The sequence below is a fragment of the Miscanthus floridulus genome, chromosome 9, assembly GCF_019320115.1.
Source record: "Miscanthus floridulus cultivar M001 chromosome 9, ASM1932011v1, whole genome shotgun sequence".
Classification (NCBI taxonomy): domain Eukaryota; kingdom Viridiplantae; phylum Streptophyta; class Magnoliopsida; order Poales; family Poaceae; genus Miscanthus; species Miscanthus floridulus.
This window is the reverse complement of record NC_089588.1, coordinates 112179469-112193799: the sequence shown is the minus strand read 5'-3', so window position 1 is coordinate 112193799 and position 14331 is coordinate 112179469. Positions and strand designations below refer to the sequence as shown.

Below are 14331 nucleotides of genomic sequence, written 5' to 3'. Positions count from 1 at the left end.
TAAGTTCAAGTATAAGGATCTCAAGCCCAGACCCAAGGACAGCCGAGACAAGAAGCCATTGGCATGGTTGCTAATGAATTTGCTAGTAGAATAGTTGCTATGAAGCAGAGCCAATTTGGTCTAAAGCCCAAAGGACAAGTTGGCTCTTACCAACGTCCATACTCAGCTTGGTATGATATTGTACAACTCCCTACACGCTATAGAGTCCTAGACTTCTCCAAATTTACCGGAGATGAGATGACAACCATGGAACATATCAGCCTCTACCTCATCCAGCTTAGAGATGCATCTGTTGACGAGGCACACAAAGTTTGATTCTTCCCTTTGTCCCTATCTGGACCAGCCTTCAGTTGGTTTTCTTCGCTCGAACCAAATTCCATCACTGGATGAGTCAATTTGGAGAACAAGTTCCACACATACTTTTATAGTGGAACAGGGGAGAAGAAGATTACGGATCTAACAAGCATGAGGCAGAGGAACAATGAGTCAGGCTCTAAATTCATTCAGAGATTCAAAGAAGTAAGGAGCCATTGCTATTCATTGAATCTATCTGATGGCCAATTGGCTAGATTGGCCCTTCAAGGGATGTCTCCATTAATCAGAGAAAAGTTTGATGGTTAGGACTTTGAAAGTTTGTCCCACTTAGTTCAGAGAGTGTCTGCCTTTGAGAATCAGCATTGGACCCTATGTAGGGAGAAACATTTGAAGGGTACCGCGCTATGGTTGATCTATATGAAGTAAACTCTAATGAAGATGATGAAGTCGTGACTGCTGAATGGACATAGGGCAAGGCTCAGGTACCTTGTCCATGGGTGAAAGAAAAGGAGAATATCTATGACTTCGATGTCAAGAAAGCTGATAGGATCTTTGACTTACTGCTGGAGAAGAAACAGTTAAGATTACCCGCCAATCACATGATCCCTTCGGCTAAAGAATTAAAGGGAAAGAAGTACTACAAGTTTCACAATGCTACCAATCATAATACTAGTGAATGCAGAGTCTTCGACGTACACATTTAGAAGGCCATCGCACAAGGGAAGATCAAGTTTTAGCTAGCCAAGAAATAAGCAATGGGCATAGATGGACATCCTTTCCTAGGGGTGCATATGGTGGAGTTTCAGTTGGCTAAGGGAAAGACAAAGGTCCTAACATCGGCTAGGGCCAAAGAAGATGGGTCGGTTGACCCCAAAGTCCAAAAATTGGTTCATGAATACAAGCAACAACGTGATCAGCAAAAGGGCCGATATGAACAAGGTGAGACATCCAAAGCTAGTGCTATGTGCTCTCGTGTGACTTCTAGAATCTTGTTGAACAAATGACAATGCTAGAAGGAGAAGGACTATCAGCGCTAGCTTAAAGAAGAAGAATATGAGTGTCGGTGTGAAGAAGAAAGTTATGAGAGAGAACAAGCCAAACTACATTGGAGTTGTCCTTTCTTCCAACACTGTTGGAATGAAGGTCTAAAATTGCCTACAAGATGCAATTGTCCAGAATGCAGTAATCAGTATGCAGAATTCAGGCAATCTCAATCCAATCGCTAGTCCATCCATGAACATTTGACTTATCAATCTAACGATATGGATTGGCGCATAAAAAATAAAGGAGTTCATGATCGGTCTGGCAAACGTGTCCATGATCAAAATTGGGCCAATCGTGATGAAGAGAAAGAGCATGATTGGCAAGAAGGTAAATGGTGTCTAGGAGGTCTGACAAGGAGCTAGAAAAGAAGAGTTCAATGCTTAAGGAACAGAGAATTAGAGGCTTAGAAGTATAACAGACCCAGGACATGGCACATCAAGCAAATAGCCGACAAGGGCAAGCCATCGACTGATATTGATATGGTCTTCATCCTACCTGTAGAGTTCAGAGCTCCCTCCAAGTATGAGCAAGAAGAATCTGATGGAGAGGAGTATGATGGAGAAGAATTGGAAGAAGCAATAGCTCAGCTAGCCCTCCAGTCCCAACAAGCTATATTTGATAAGCCATCTCAGCATTGACACTTGAAAGCTTTATACATGAAGGGATTTGTCGATGGAAAGCCAATGACCAAGATGTTAGTCGATGGAGGTGCAACAATCAATCTCGTGCCTTATACTACCTTCCGCAAGCTTGGGAAGGGCCTAGAAGATTTGCTTGAAACAGATATGATGTTAAAAGACTTCGGGGGCAACGCATCTAAGACCCAGGGGCAGTTAACATTGAATTGATGATTAGAAGTAAGACACTGCCTACTACTTTCTTCGTCATCGATGGTAGAGGATCATACAGTCTATAGTTATTCAAAACTAGTATTCAACTTTCATTTCTAGCATGCAAAGCACACTTCATGGTTTAGAGATATAGAGAATTTTAGAGTTTTTTAATTTTATTTGTTTATAAAATGAGAAATTTATATTATATTAAAAATGAGTATAGAGAGTAGATGGCAATTGCTTCCGGGTCCTCGACCTCTCATCGGATTACAAAGCGACTGAGGCCGGACCTCCCTCTCATTGCATGCAGCAAGTGTGAGGAGAAGATTGTGATGGAGTACCGGGTGAGGAAGGAGTGTCCTAACAAGGGCCGTATCTTCTACAAGTGTCCAGATCACAATGTGAGTTATTTTATCACATTTGATGATTATGGTTAATTTATACTTATTTTCATGATGATTGTGATTAAAGTTCTAATTTTTTGTTTTAATTTCAGTGGGATGGCACTAGATGTTCAGGCTGGTACTGGGAGAAAGAGTATGTTGAACATGTGCAAAACTCTCTTGCATAGGCAGCTACGATGGCTGATGAGGCAGTGATCCTACACAAGAAGTCCATAGATGTTGAACAAACGCATGATCTGTCTATTTTAGTTGGGATTGGTCATGAAATCCTTATGCTACTAAAGTGCATTTTAGCTTTAGTTTTTTAGTGGTAGATGGGATTGTCTACATTGTAGCGAGACTTTCATAAATTAATACCTTGTGTGGTGGCATGTATGTCGTATAATTAGCTAATTATGTTCTAGGTTTTAATTGGTCAGACCATTCGTGACGCACAAAGAGAATGCAAAAGTGAAAAGGAGAAGATCAAGTTCGAGCGCATGCTAGAGGATCACAAGAAAATGCTATACCCAACTTGTGATGCGGGGCAGAAAAAGTTGGGTACCACACTGGAATTGCTGCAATGGAAGGCAAAGAATGGTGTATCTGACAAGGGATTTGGGGAGTTTCTGAAAATCTAAAAGAAGATTCTTCCGAAGGATAACGAATTTCCCGTCACTACATACGAAGCAAAACAAGTAGTCTGCCCTTTAGGATTAGAAATCCAGAAGATACATGCATGTCCTAATGACTGCATCCTCTATCGTGGTGAGGAGTATGAGAAGTTAGATGCATGCCCGATATGTAATGCATCGTGGTATAAGATCAGGCGAGATGACCCTGGTGATGTTGAGGGCGAACGTTCCACGAAGAAAATTCCTACCAAGATTATGTGGTATGCTCCTATAATACCACACTTGAAACGTCTGTTCAGAAACAAAGACCATGCAAAGTTGTTGCGATGGCACAAAGAAGACTGTAAGGTAGACAATATGTTGTGACACCCTACTGATGGGTCCCAGTGGAGAGCAATCGATAGAGAATTCCCGGAGTTTGCAAATGACGCAAGAAACTTAAGGTTTGCTTTAAGTACAAATGGTATGAATCCTTTCGGGGAGCAGAGTAGTAGTCATAGCACTTGGCCTGTTACTCTATGTATCTACAACCTTCCTCCCTGGTTATGCATGAAGCATAAGTTTATTATGATGCCAGTGCTCATTCAAGGCCCAAGGCAACCTAGCAACAACATTGATGTGTACCTGAGACCACTAGTTGAAGAACTTCTACTTTTGTGGAATAGACTAGGTGTACGTGTGTGGGATGAGCACAAACATGAGCACTTTGACCTACGAGTATTGTTCTTCGTAACAATCAATGATTGGCCTGCTCTAAGTAATCTTTTAGGACAATCAAACAAGGGATATAATGCATGCACGCACTGTTTCGATGACATTAAAGGTATATTCTTGAAAAAATGTTGAAAGGTCATGTACCTTGGCCATCGTCGATTTCTTCCTACGAATCACCCCCTAAGAAAGAAAGGCAAGCATTTTAAAGGTAAGGTAGACCACTAGACCAAGCCGGGCAACCGAACTGGTGAGGATGTATTCAATATGGTCAAGGATGTGAAAGTAGTATTTGGAAAGGCACATGGCAGTGAACCTGTTCCGAATGACGCCGACGATCATGCACCCATGTGGAAGAAGTCCATATTTTGGCAACTACCCTATTGGCAAGTCCTAGAGGTCCGTAGCGCGATCGACGTGATGCACCTGACGAAGAATCTTTGTGTGAGCCTGCTAGGCTTCATGGGTGCGTATGGGAAGCCTAAGGACACACTTGAAGCATGACAGGACCTACGTTGTTTGAAAGAATGAGACAACCTGCATCTAGAGAAGACAGATGATGGATGTCATTACTTAAGTCCTGCTAGCTACACTCTTAGCAAAGAAGAGAAGGAAAGCATGTTTGAATGCCTAGCAAGCATCAAGGTACCATCTAGATTCTCCTCAAATATAAAGGGTATAATAAATGTGCCAGAGAAGAAATTCCTAAACTTAAAGTCCCATGACTACCACGTGCTCATGACGCAATTGCTTCCAGTTGCATTAAGAGGAATTCTACCTCCAAATGTACGTCTAGCCATCGTGAAGCTATGCGCATTCCTTAATGTAATTTCTCAGAAGGCAATCGATCCAATGGATCTAGCTAAACAATAGAATGATGTGGTTCAATGTCTTGTCAGCTTTGAGTTGGTGTTCCCTCCTTTCTTCTTTAATATCATGACACACCTCCTAGTTCACCTGGTCAATGAGATTAGCATTCTCGGTCCTGTGTTCCTGCACAACATGTTTCCCTTTGAGAGGTTCATGGGAGTCCTAAAGAAATATGTTCACAACCATGCTCAGCCAGAAGGAAGCATCGCCAAGGGCTATGGAATAGAGAGGTCATTGAGTTTTGTGTTGACTTTATTCCCAACCTTGACCCAATTGGTGTTCCTGAATCGCGACACGAGGGGAGACTAAGTGGAAAGGGAACACTTGGGAAGAAACCATATATTGGTACACAGGACAATTATTTTAATAAAGCACACTACACAGTTCTACAAAACTCCTCCTTGGTGGATCCGTATATCGAGACACATAAAGAGTTGCTCCGATCCGAGTTTCCAGGGAAGTCTGAAGCTTGGATTACGCATCAGTACATGGAAACTTTCAGCGACTGGTTGCGAAAAGAATGTCAGGGTGATGAGAGTATTGATGAGCAACTATATTTATTAGCTAGGCAGCCATCGTGGCATATCCTCACATACAAAGGGTACGAGATAAATGGGAATACATTTTACACAGTAGCCCAAGATAAAAGGAGCACCAACCAAAACAGTGGTGTCCGCATAGATGCCACCGACCCTAATGGAAATAAGCAAACATATTATGGCCGCAACAATATTGGGTACAAAGACGAACCATTCGTCCTTGCTAAGGATGTGAATCAGGTGTTCTATATCAAGGACATGTCTACAAAACCGAAGAGAGGGAAAACAACAACGACCCAATCAATGAGCCAAAGAGCCACATAGTTCTTTAAGGGAAAAGAAACATCGTCAGAATTGAAGACAAGTCAGACATATCACATGATTATGAAAAGGATGACCGAATTCCACCCTTCATAGTGAACAAAGACCCAAGCATCCCGCTAAATGATGAGGTCACTCCATGGTTATGGCGCGATCTTAACCAAGGGATATACGTTAAGAAGAAGTTTACTACTGTGCCCGCTTGATATATATAGTGATGTTTAATAGTGTGTATTAGAGGTATTATGTAATAATTGTGAATTCAGAGATGTTTATTAGGTGTTTCCTTTTTTTCTATGTTCAGATTAAATTTGTGTTTGATGGTGGGATTTCCATGTCGCTTTTGAACAATGAGTGATGAAAAAATGAAAAGATTTACGTTAAAATGATGTGAAAACAATTTTCCAATCTAAAACAAAAGTTTTAATGATTTAAATTAAACACTACATTTTTGCATTAACGAAATAGTAATTATTAATGACATTATGTTTCAATATTTATAAGAAAAAACAAAAAACTTTAGGTCACACAATTTTCCAGTGTGCAATAAAGCAAAAGTAAATTCATATTCTTTTAAAACAATTTTATTCCTTGTATTTAACTTACTGTGCAATTAACAAGACTTTAACATTTTATAGAAAGAAATATATAAAAAAACAAATAGAGCTTGAAATGAGCAAGAAGTGAAACTGCAGCCCAACTTTAGTCCCGGGTAGATCTACCACCCAGGACTAAAGGTGGGCTGCATTTTTTGCGACCCGCCAAAAATACACCTTTAGTTCCGGATCGTAATACCAGCCGGGACTAAAGGTCTTTTAGTCCCGGTCATTTATAGGAGCCGAGACTAAAGGTCCCTCCCCTATATAAGGCGACCGTTTCTTCTTCCTCCTCACTCTTCGTCTTTGTCGCCCATCGCCACTGCCGCCGCCGCCGCCCTCGTCACCGTCGCCCGTGGCCACTCCCTCAGGGGTGCCATTCTTCTTCCTCGATCTATTTCTTTTGCCCGCCAACGAGAGCGCCTCTTGCCACCCTGCGTGTGCAGCTACTCCGCACCTTCGTCCCTGCCGGATCCAACCGCGCTGCCGTGCCTCTTCTCTTCACCACTGTCCCAACGCCGTTCGTCGTCATCACCGCGCCCCCGTCGGCCTCGCCTCGTCACGCCACGGCCCCTTGCCTCGACCGTGCGTGTGCGGCTACTCTCTGCCTTTGTCCCTGCCTGATCCAGCCGCACGCGTCTCTGCGGCTCTCGGTTTCGGCCATCCGGCGGCTCACGCCGCCTCGTCCCCAGCCCGCCTCGTCGATCTCTGCCCCGGCCCCGTGTCCGCGTGTGTGTACGTGCCTAGATACTAGCTCTGTCCTTGTCCTCGTCGGAGCCCCCGTCATCATACTCGCCTCGTCCTCGCTGGAGCTGTGATCGTCATCCTCGGCGTCTAGATCGAGATCGAGCTGAGCAGCATTCTCCTCTGTCGTTTTGTGACTACGTGTGTGATGTACTGTGTGTGTGCAAATTAATTATTTGGCAGAGAAAAAATGTAGAAAAAATAGATGCTATGAATTTTTGTTTATATATACAGTAATATAAGATACAAAATTAATTAAACTATATAGTTGTACAAAATAATATTGAAGATATATATTTGAATCTCTTGATAATTGAATAGAATTACTTTATTATTAGTGTTATATGGTTTCATTAGCTACATGATATATAATTTTTCATATATTGACTTTAGTGATATATTGTATATATATGAATTTTGATATAAGAAAAAAGACTGATTTCAGTGATATGTGGAAAGATACTAACTTTGGTGATATAAATTTTGATATTTTGACTTTAGTGATATATTGTATATATATGAATTTTGATATATGAAAAAAGACTTTAGTGATGTTATACATACAAATTAGAGAGTTATAAATTTGTATTGTTATATATATATATATATATATTTGTTATACATATTAAAGAGTTTTAAATTTATATTGTTATATATATAAATTTGTTATATATATCACTTGCCAATAAATATTTCTAGAAAATAAGAAATCAAAGTTATGCTTTGGAGACTTTAATTTCGAGTGTAGTTATTTAATTAATTTTAAGCACATGACTCAATCCATTTTATAGATATATGGTTTTTATTTTTTATAGATATATCTAGTGGTGTAAAAGCTAGATGGCTGCCCCGAGAGACAACATGGATGAAGAAATGATGGATATTATCAACACTGGCACTCAATTTGTCGATGGTGATCAGCAGGATGTAGATGACGGGAGTCAATACTTAGCTCTTGAAAATAATCAAGAAAATATTGTGCAAGAAAATACTGACGAGGTATATATATTTATATATATATTTGAATAATATATATATATATATATATGAATATCTATCATATATTATGTGTACACATGATATTTATTTTTTCTTTTTTTATACGTAGCCCTCTAGATCGATGACCACAATGGCGAAAAGCAAAAATATTTGAGGCCCGAAAAAGCCATTGGAGGGGTGCTACATAATATTGGAATTCAATGTCGAGATAGGCGAACCACTTGGTCCATATGCAAGAAAATTCATTCAACACTATGGATACCTTGTAAGGGACAGACTTCCGATCAGTGCCCATGAATAGAAGCAAAATATCAACGAGCCTTATGTTAGTTTTGTCTCTGATCTTGATAAGAATTTAATTTGGGATGATATCCTTCAACATTTCACGTTGCAAGCGGATGATTATGATGATATCAACGATGATGAATTGAAGGAGGTAGTTCGAAAGTGGGCTATGAAGAAGATGGCCACACAATTCTAGACTTGGAAGAAATCCCTATACACGAAATACGTTAAGAAGAACCTAACGCCCAATTTCAATACTAGGGGCCCGCTCACGAAGTTGAGGCCCTACTGGAATAATTTTGTACAGTATAAGACATTGGAAGAGGGTGAGGAACGGGTGTGAAGGAACCAAGAGAACACCCGATAGAAGGTATACCACCATGGCATGGGATTAGATGGCTACGCGACTGCCATTCCCAAGTGGGAAAAAATGGAAGCGGATATTCTTGCCAAGGGTATCACGCCAGAATCACTCAATTGGCCCAAACGCGTGAAGAATTGGTTTTTCACTTATGGAGAAAGACTGGACCTAGAGACCGGGAAGCTGGTTCATGGCCCAAAACTTGAAAGAGAAACACAAAGATTTTCTTATGCTCTACAAGCTAAAGTTGTTGGTGCGTTCAGGCCCAATAGAGAGAAGGATGAACTGACGTATGCCATCGGGACTGCTGAACATAGTGGCCGAACGAGAGGTTTACGATGGAACATTTCTTGGGAGCATGGTTTCCCTAACGACAGAGATACCTATAGAAGCCGGCAGAGAAGGAAGGATGAGGAAGCAGCGCAAATTAACAGGTTGGAGGAATATGTTCGTGAGTCACGGGAGGCGTTGCTTCAAGCACAGGAGCACAAAAAAGACATGCAAGCTAGAATACAGGACGAAATCATAAAGCAAGTGCAAATAGCAATGAGTGCCCAAAGGCAGGCATCAGATCCAGGAATCAATATTAATATTAGCCCCCTGATCAGTTGAAAAGCAGCTGTGCTTCCACGGAGTTACCAAATCAAGATGACGCAATGCTACGTTTCCCCGTGGATGATATCACTGCATCGTTTACATCATGTGAGCTACATATTCCAAAAGGGAATGCCACAATCATGATGGCTCTTGGTGTTTTTTCTCCTCCAGATCCTACCAAGACACCAAGAATCCACGAGGCAATAAATACCACCTAGATATATTAGCGTCTCAGTGGATAGAGTTAACAAAGGTTTTAGTGATCTGGCTCTTGATATTCCAGGAGGTGATGCGGAGAAGACTCTAGGAGAAGCAGAGAAGGCATTCATACTATGGCGCAAGCGCTACATCATTAGTCCCGGGGTCTCTAGTCCACCGTCGCTTCCTCAACTGCCAGACAATAGGTGCGGACAAAAGTGGACGAAACAATTTTTTCACTAATTTTCTATTGATATACATGATTAATAATAACAATTTCTTATACCTAATTATTCTTTTTTGTACTCACACAGCAGGGCCTCCGCTAACCTAAGTCCAATTATTCAATCTTCAGATCATCATAGTGCTTCGGGCAATGATTATGCAATGCCGCCACCGCCGTCACCTCCAAAGAGGTCTCCAACGCCTCCAAAGAGGTCTCCAACGGTTGCCCCGCCTCCCTTGATGACCTAGAAGCAGCCAGCTCCTAAGAGATCTGCCCCGCAAACAAAGCTGTTGGCCCACCAGCCTAGAGTAGGAAAAGGTGTTGCACAACTCGGACAATAATCATAACAATCAGTCCCCCCTCTTGTCATTCGTAATGAATATGGTTCAAACTTAGACTTACTGGACATCGATTTTGAGGACCTGGTTCAGTTTTACGAGGATACTGGTTTGGACCTTACCCAAGTGCTCGTTGAAGGACCATCTGCTCTGAAAGTGGATCCTTGAAAGAAATTTGAACATGGAAAGAGTCTATACAACCCTGAGGCCTTAGGTGAACTGGGTACGCAAATGTACCTGCTAAATAAGTGGTACATGGCAGCATATGAACGGGGAGAGAACTTTGTTTCTGTCAGAGTTAGAAACCAACATTACTTCCGTGGCAATGACGTTATATATGTCGAGTTTTTAGAATTACACCAACTATGCCACTTGGACTCTCTCGATAAAAGTCTCATTAGCTGCTATTGTCTGTAAGTGTGATTATTTTCTACTATTAAAGTGTGTATATATATAAAGCTACATGTATATATATAAATTATATATCCTCACACTATATTTTTATATATGCAGATATGAGATGACAGAACTCAGAAAGAGAAAGGATAATGATGTTGGTTTCGTTGATCCAAATGTCTTATTCGAACACCCTAATCCCCCGCCTGAATGGAAAGCTGAACTCGAGAAAAATCTCATGAGGTTCTTAATGAACCAACAAAACAAGGACATACTCTTTCCCTACAACTTCAAGTGAGTGTTAAATAATTAATGTCGATCATATGGACATTTGTTCAATTATTTGCTTACTAGCGAAGCTATCTCCCATATATATATGTTGACTCTAGTTAATGTCGATCATATTTGTGTATAAAAACATATGCAGCAATCACTAGATATTGATGGTCATCGATATGGCCAATAGTCGGTTGAGCATCTTAGACTCGTTAAGAAAAGAGCAAACAGAGTACCAAGACATGATAGATATGATCCAAGAGTAATTTGATCTCTCTAGCAACTATATATACCCCGATCTCTTAACTGCAACAATTATTAACGGCCAAATTAATTTTTTATTTTATTGGGTGCAGTGTTTGGAAAAGTTTCATTGAGGAACACCACATGAAACATTGCAAAGCGCCACTGGATGAATCGCACACAAAGTAAGTACTAGCTACATTTATATATATAATTCAATTAACACCATGCATGCTTTCAATTCACCGGATCTTTTTTCTCGTAAAAGTGGGTTCTGAGGCAAGAACAGGGGACCAACTACTGCGGATACTATGTTTGCGAGTTCATCATGGCATACGCAAAAAGAACTCCTGAAGAGATCCTCAAAGTATGTTATATAAATATATTCATATATTCACAATTTATTTTATTGCTTATATATATAAGTAATCACGTGACCAACACACACTGAAAGCAATTCAAGAGACCATAGCAGGATTTCTTAATATATATTAATACTTTTCCTTTAACTTTTATTGAAGACTCTATCGTTGAAGGAAAAAAGTCATACGACGTGACCAACTGAAAGCAATTCAAGAGACCATAGCAGGATTTCTTAATGACCAGGTCTTAAACCCCGTCGGCGAGTTTTACAATGACATGAACGAAACATGGAAACCAAACGAAATGGAGTGAATTTGTTATCCCAAGGATATGATAGAATATACAATGGAAGCTTTATTTATAATATATATATATACACACACATATTATATGTACATAAAATAACGTATAATATATGTATATGCATGTAATATATACGTTAGTTTCATACTTTAGTTTGTACAAAATGTTCGAACATTATAAGCGTGTAGAATACGTATATTATTAGCAGCATAGAATGCGTATTAAAAAACATATTCGAAAACCAAAACGAATCATCAATTGAAAATAGAAATAAAAAAAAGAAAACCTTTAGTCCTGGTTGGTAATACCAACCAGGACTAAAGGGCCGGCCCACGTGGCCAGCCCGGGAGGCCTCTTTAGCCCCGGTTGGTATTACCAACCGGGTCTAAAGAACCTTTAGTCCCGAGCGAGAAACCAGGACTAAAGGAGGGGCCCTTTAGTCCCGGATTCGTGCTCCCGGTTGGGAAACCAGGACTAAAAGGGTTTCCCAACCAGGAGTAAAGCTTGTTTCTGTACTAGTGAGAGAAGTTGCAATGGCAACTAGAACCACGCACCAAAGAAGCTCAGATTCACAGTCCCCTTCACGCTGCTCGCATTCCCTATCTACCTTGTACTAAATCGAGTAGAGGGCGCCCGGGGAGGGCGGCGGCCGGCAGGGGGCAGTGGGGTCCTGGGGCGGCGGCGGCCGGGGGCTCCTGGTGCAGGTTAAGTAGATGTTAGTTGCTCTCCTAGGAGAATCAGAAATGAGGCTATCTGATGAGATCATTGAGACAATCCTGGATAAGGTTCTTTTAAACATTTCATCAGAAATCAAATGGTTACTTGAGTCATTAATTGGTCCTCTGACCTATACTGGAATAAGACTTACAGCAAGTTATATCGTGACGACAGACATTTTCGGATGCTGATGCAAATCAGGATGGGAAAATAGATAGAACGGAGTGGGAGAATTTTGTCACAAGAAATCCTTCCTTGATGAAGATAATGACTCTGCCATACCTCAAGTAAGAATGTACAAAATAGAAATTTAGAATCATTTTATGGAGACTACAGCAAAATGTTTCAAAATAGAAATTCAGAAGCATATATATCTTTATCTCCTCATACCTAAATTAGTGAATGATGTATCATTTTAAATCCCAACTGATGCCTCTGCCAGCAAAAATGAAATATCTAAGATAACTGACAGGATCGCTGCTACTTACACAATTTATTTGAACAGAAGTTCAGAATGTTTACTTGATTTGTAGTTATTTTTCTGTCACCTGAAGGCTGAGATATGAAACTTACAAAAAAGAATCTACTTTCTATGTGCTGCTGCCTCTTAAATCAGTTGTTTAGAGATTCAATGTTACTATCATAGTCTTACATTTATCTGAACCAGAACTGACCAACATAAAATTTCTGCTTTGTGTTTTGCGTGAACTTTGATTGGAAGCAACACACTGCTAACGGTTTACCTTGGTCAATGATTCAGGGACATAACAACAACATTCCCCAGCTTTGTGTTTAACTCTGAAGTCGAGTAGGGGGGGGGGGGGGGACAGGGGGCGGCAGCGGGATGCGTGTGTGCGCGCGCGTACGCGTGTGGGTGAGGCCGGCCTAGGGTGGTTATTAGGAGGTTTGCCGAGTGCCTGTGATCTAGCACTTGGCAAACACATTTTGTTTTTCTTTTTTTCAAACCCTAAACTACTGTGCGTGTGTGGGGCCGGTGAGGCGGTTTGCCGAGTGTCCTTGGTCTGGCACTCATCAAACGTCAGCTTTGCCGAGTGCCACATAATGAGCACTCGGCAAACCTATTTTTTTTTCATTTTTCTTCTTGTCCTTTTCCAGGCTATGTTTTTCTCAATTTGTTCCGATGTACTTTAAAAATACCTTGTCAAATTGACTCAACAATATATATTGGATTTTTCTAGGAATATTATTCCATTATTTTATGCAGTTACAGCTCAAATTTAATTATATCATTGAAAATTCTATAATTGCAATTAATAAATTAAAATTTAAATTATCAAACGGATCCAAAAAATTATCATAATTTCATATGAAACAATCAAAGTTCTCTATTGCCTATACAAAATATTTTGAAGCCAAACCCCAATTCGACCGTGACTTTGACTCAAAATCTTACCGAATCCTTCTCAATGCTACGATTCTTCTTCTGAGATGCTTCGGTTTGTAAACGTTATACGTGATAAAATGTACGAAACCTTCTCAATTTTTTACCACAGCCTCCACGTATTATATCATCACTTCATGACAAATCTCATGATTTTCAGACTTCGTTTGCTTTTTTTAGAATTTAAAAATCATTCGGCCACACGTTCGTGGTCGTATTTCCTGAACAAGATGTTTGAAATTTCTTTTTATTTCCTAGGTAAGGCCTCACAATGGACTTAATAACTTGAATATCATTTTTCTACTCATTTTATTCTATTATTTGAATCACTTGCGGTTCAAATTTGACTTATACCAAAAAATTCCTTAAAATACAATAAATTAATTAAATATATCAAGCAGGTCCAAAAAATATACCAAATTTTAACAAGGAGCACCACATGTTGTATGCGGAGAGCAAAAAAAGTTTCAAGGTCAGAAGAGAAAAGAAAAATTTATTTCTTTATCGAGTACCAAACAAATATACTTGGCAAACATATTTCTTTACCGAGTGTATTTGTTTGCTGAGTGTTTCCACTAATGAACACTTGGCAAACGTACTAATGGACAACACACGGAATAACGGTTGTCCACGTGG

General features: G+C 40.2%; 1 long non-coding RNA gene across 1 annotated transcript; it reads left to right on the top strand.

Moving 5' to 3' along the window:
• The first annotated feature begins 12283 nt into the window (after positions 1 to 12283).
• Positions 12284 to 13088, top strand: LOC136482666 (uncharacterized). The gene is made up of 3 exons (XR_010765149.1): positions 12284 to 12361; positions 12468 to 12580; positions 13054 to 13088. It is a non-coding gene; the product is annotated as an uncharacterized lncRNA (long non-coding RNA).
• The last annotated feature ends 1243 nt before the right edge of the window (positions 13089 to 14331 follow it).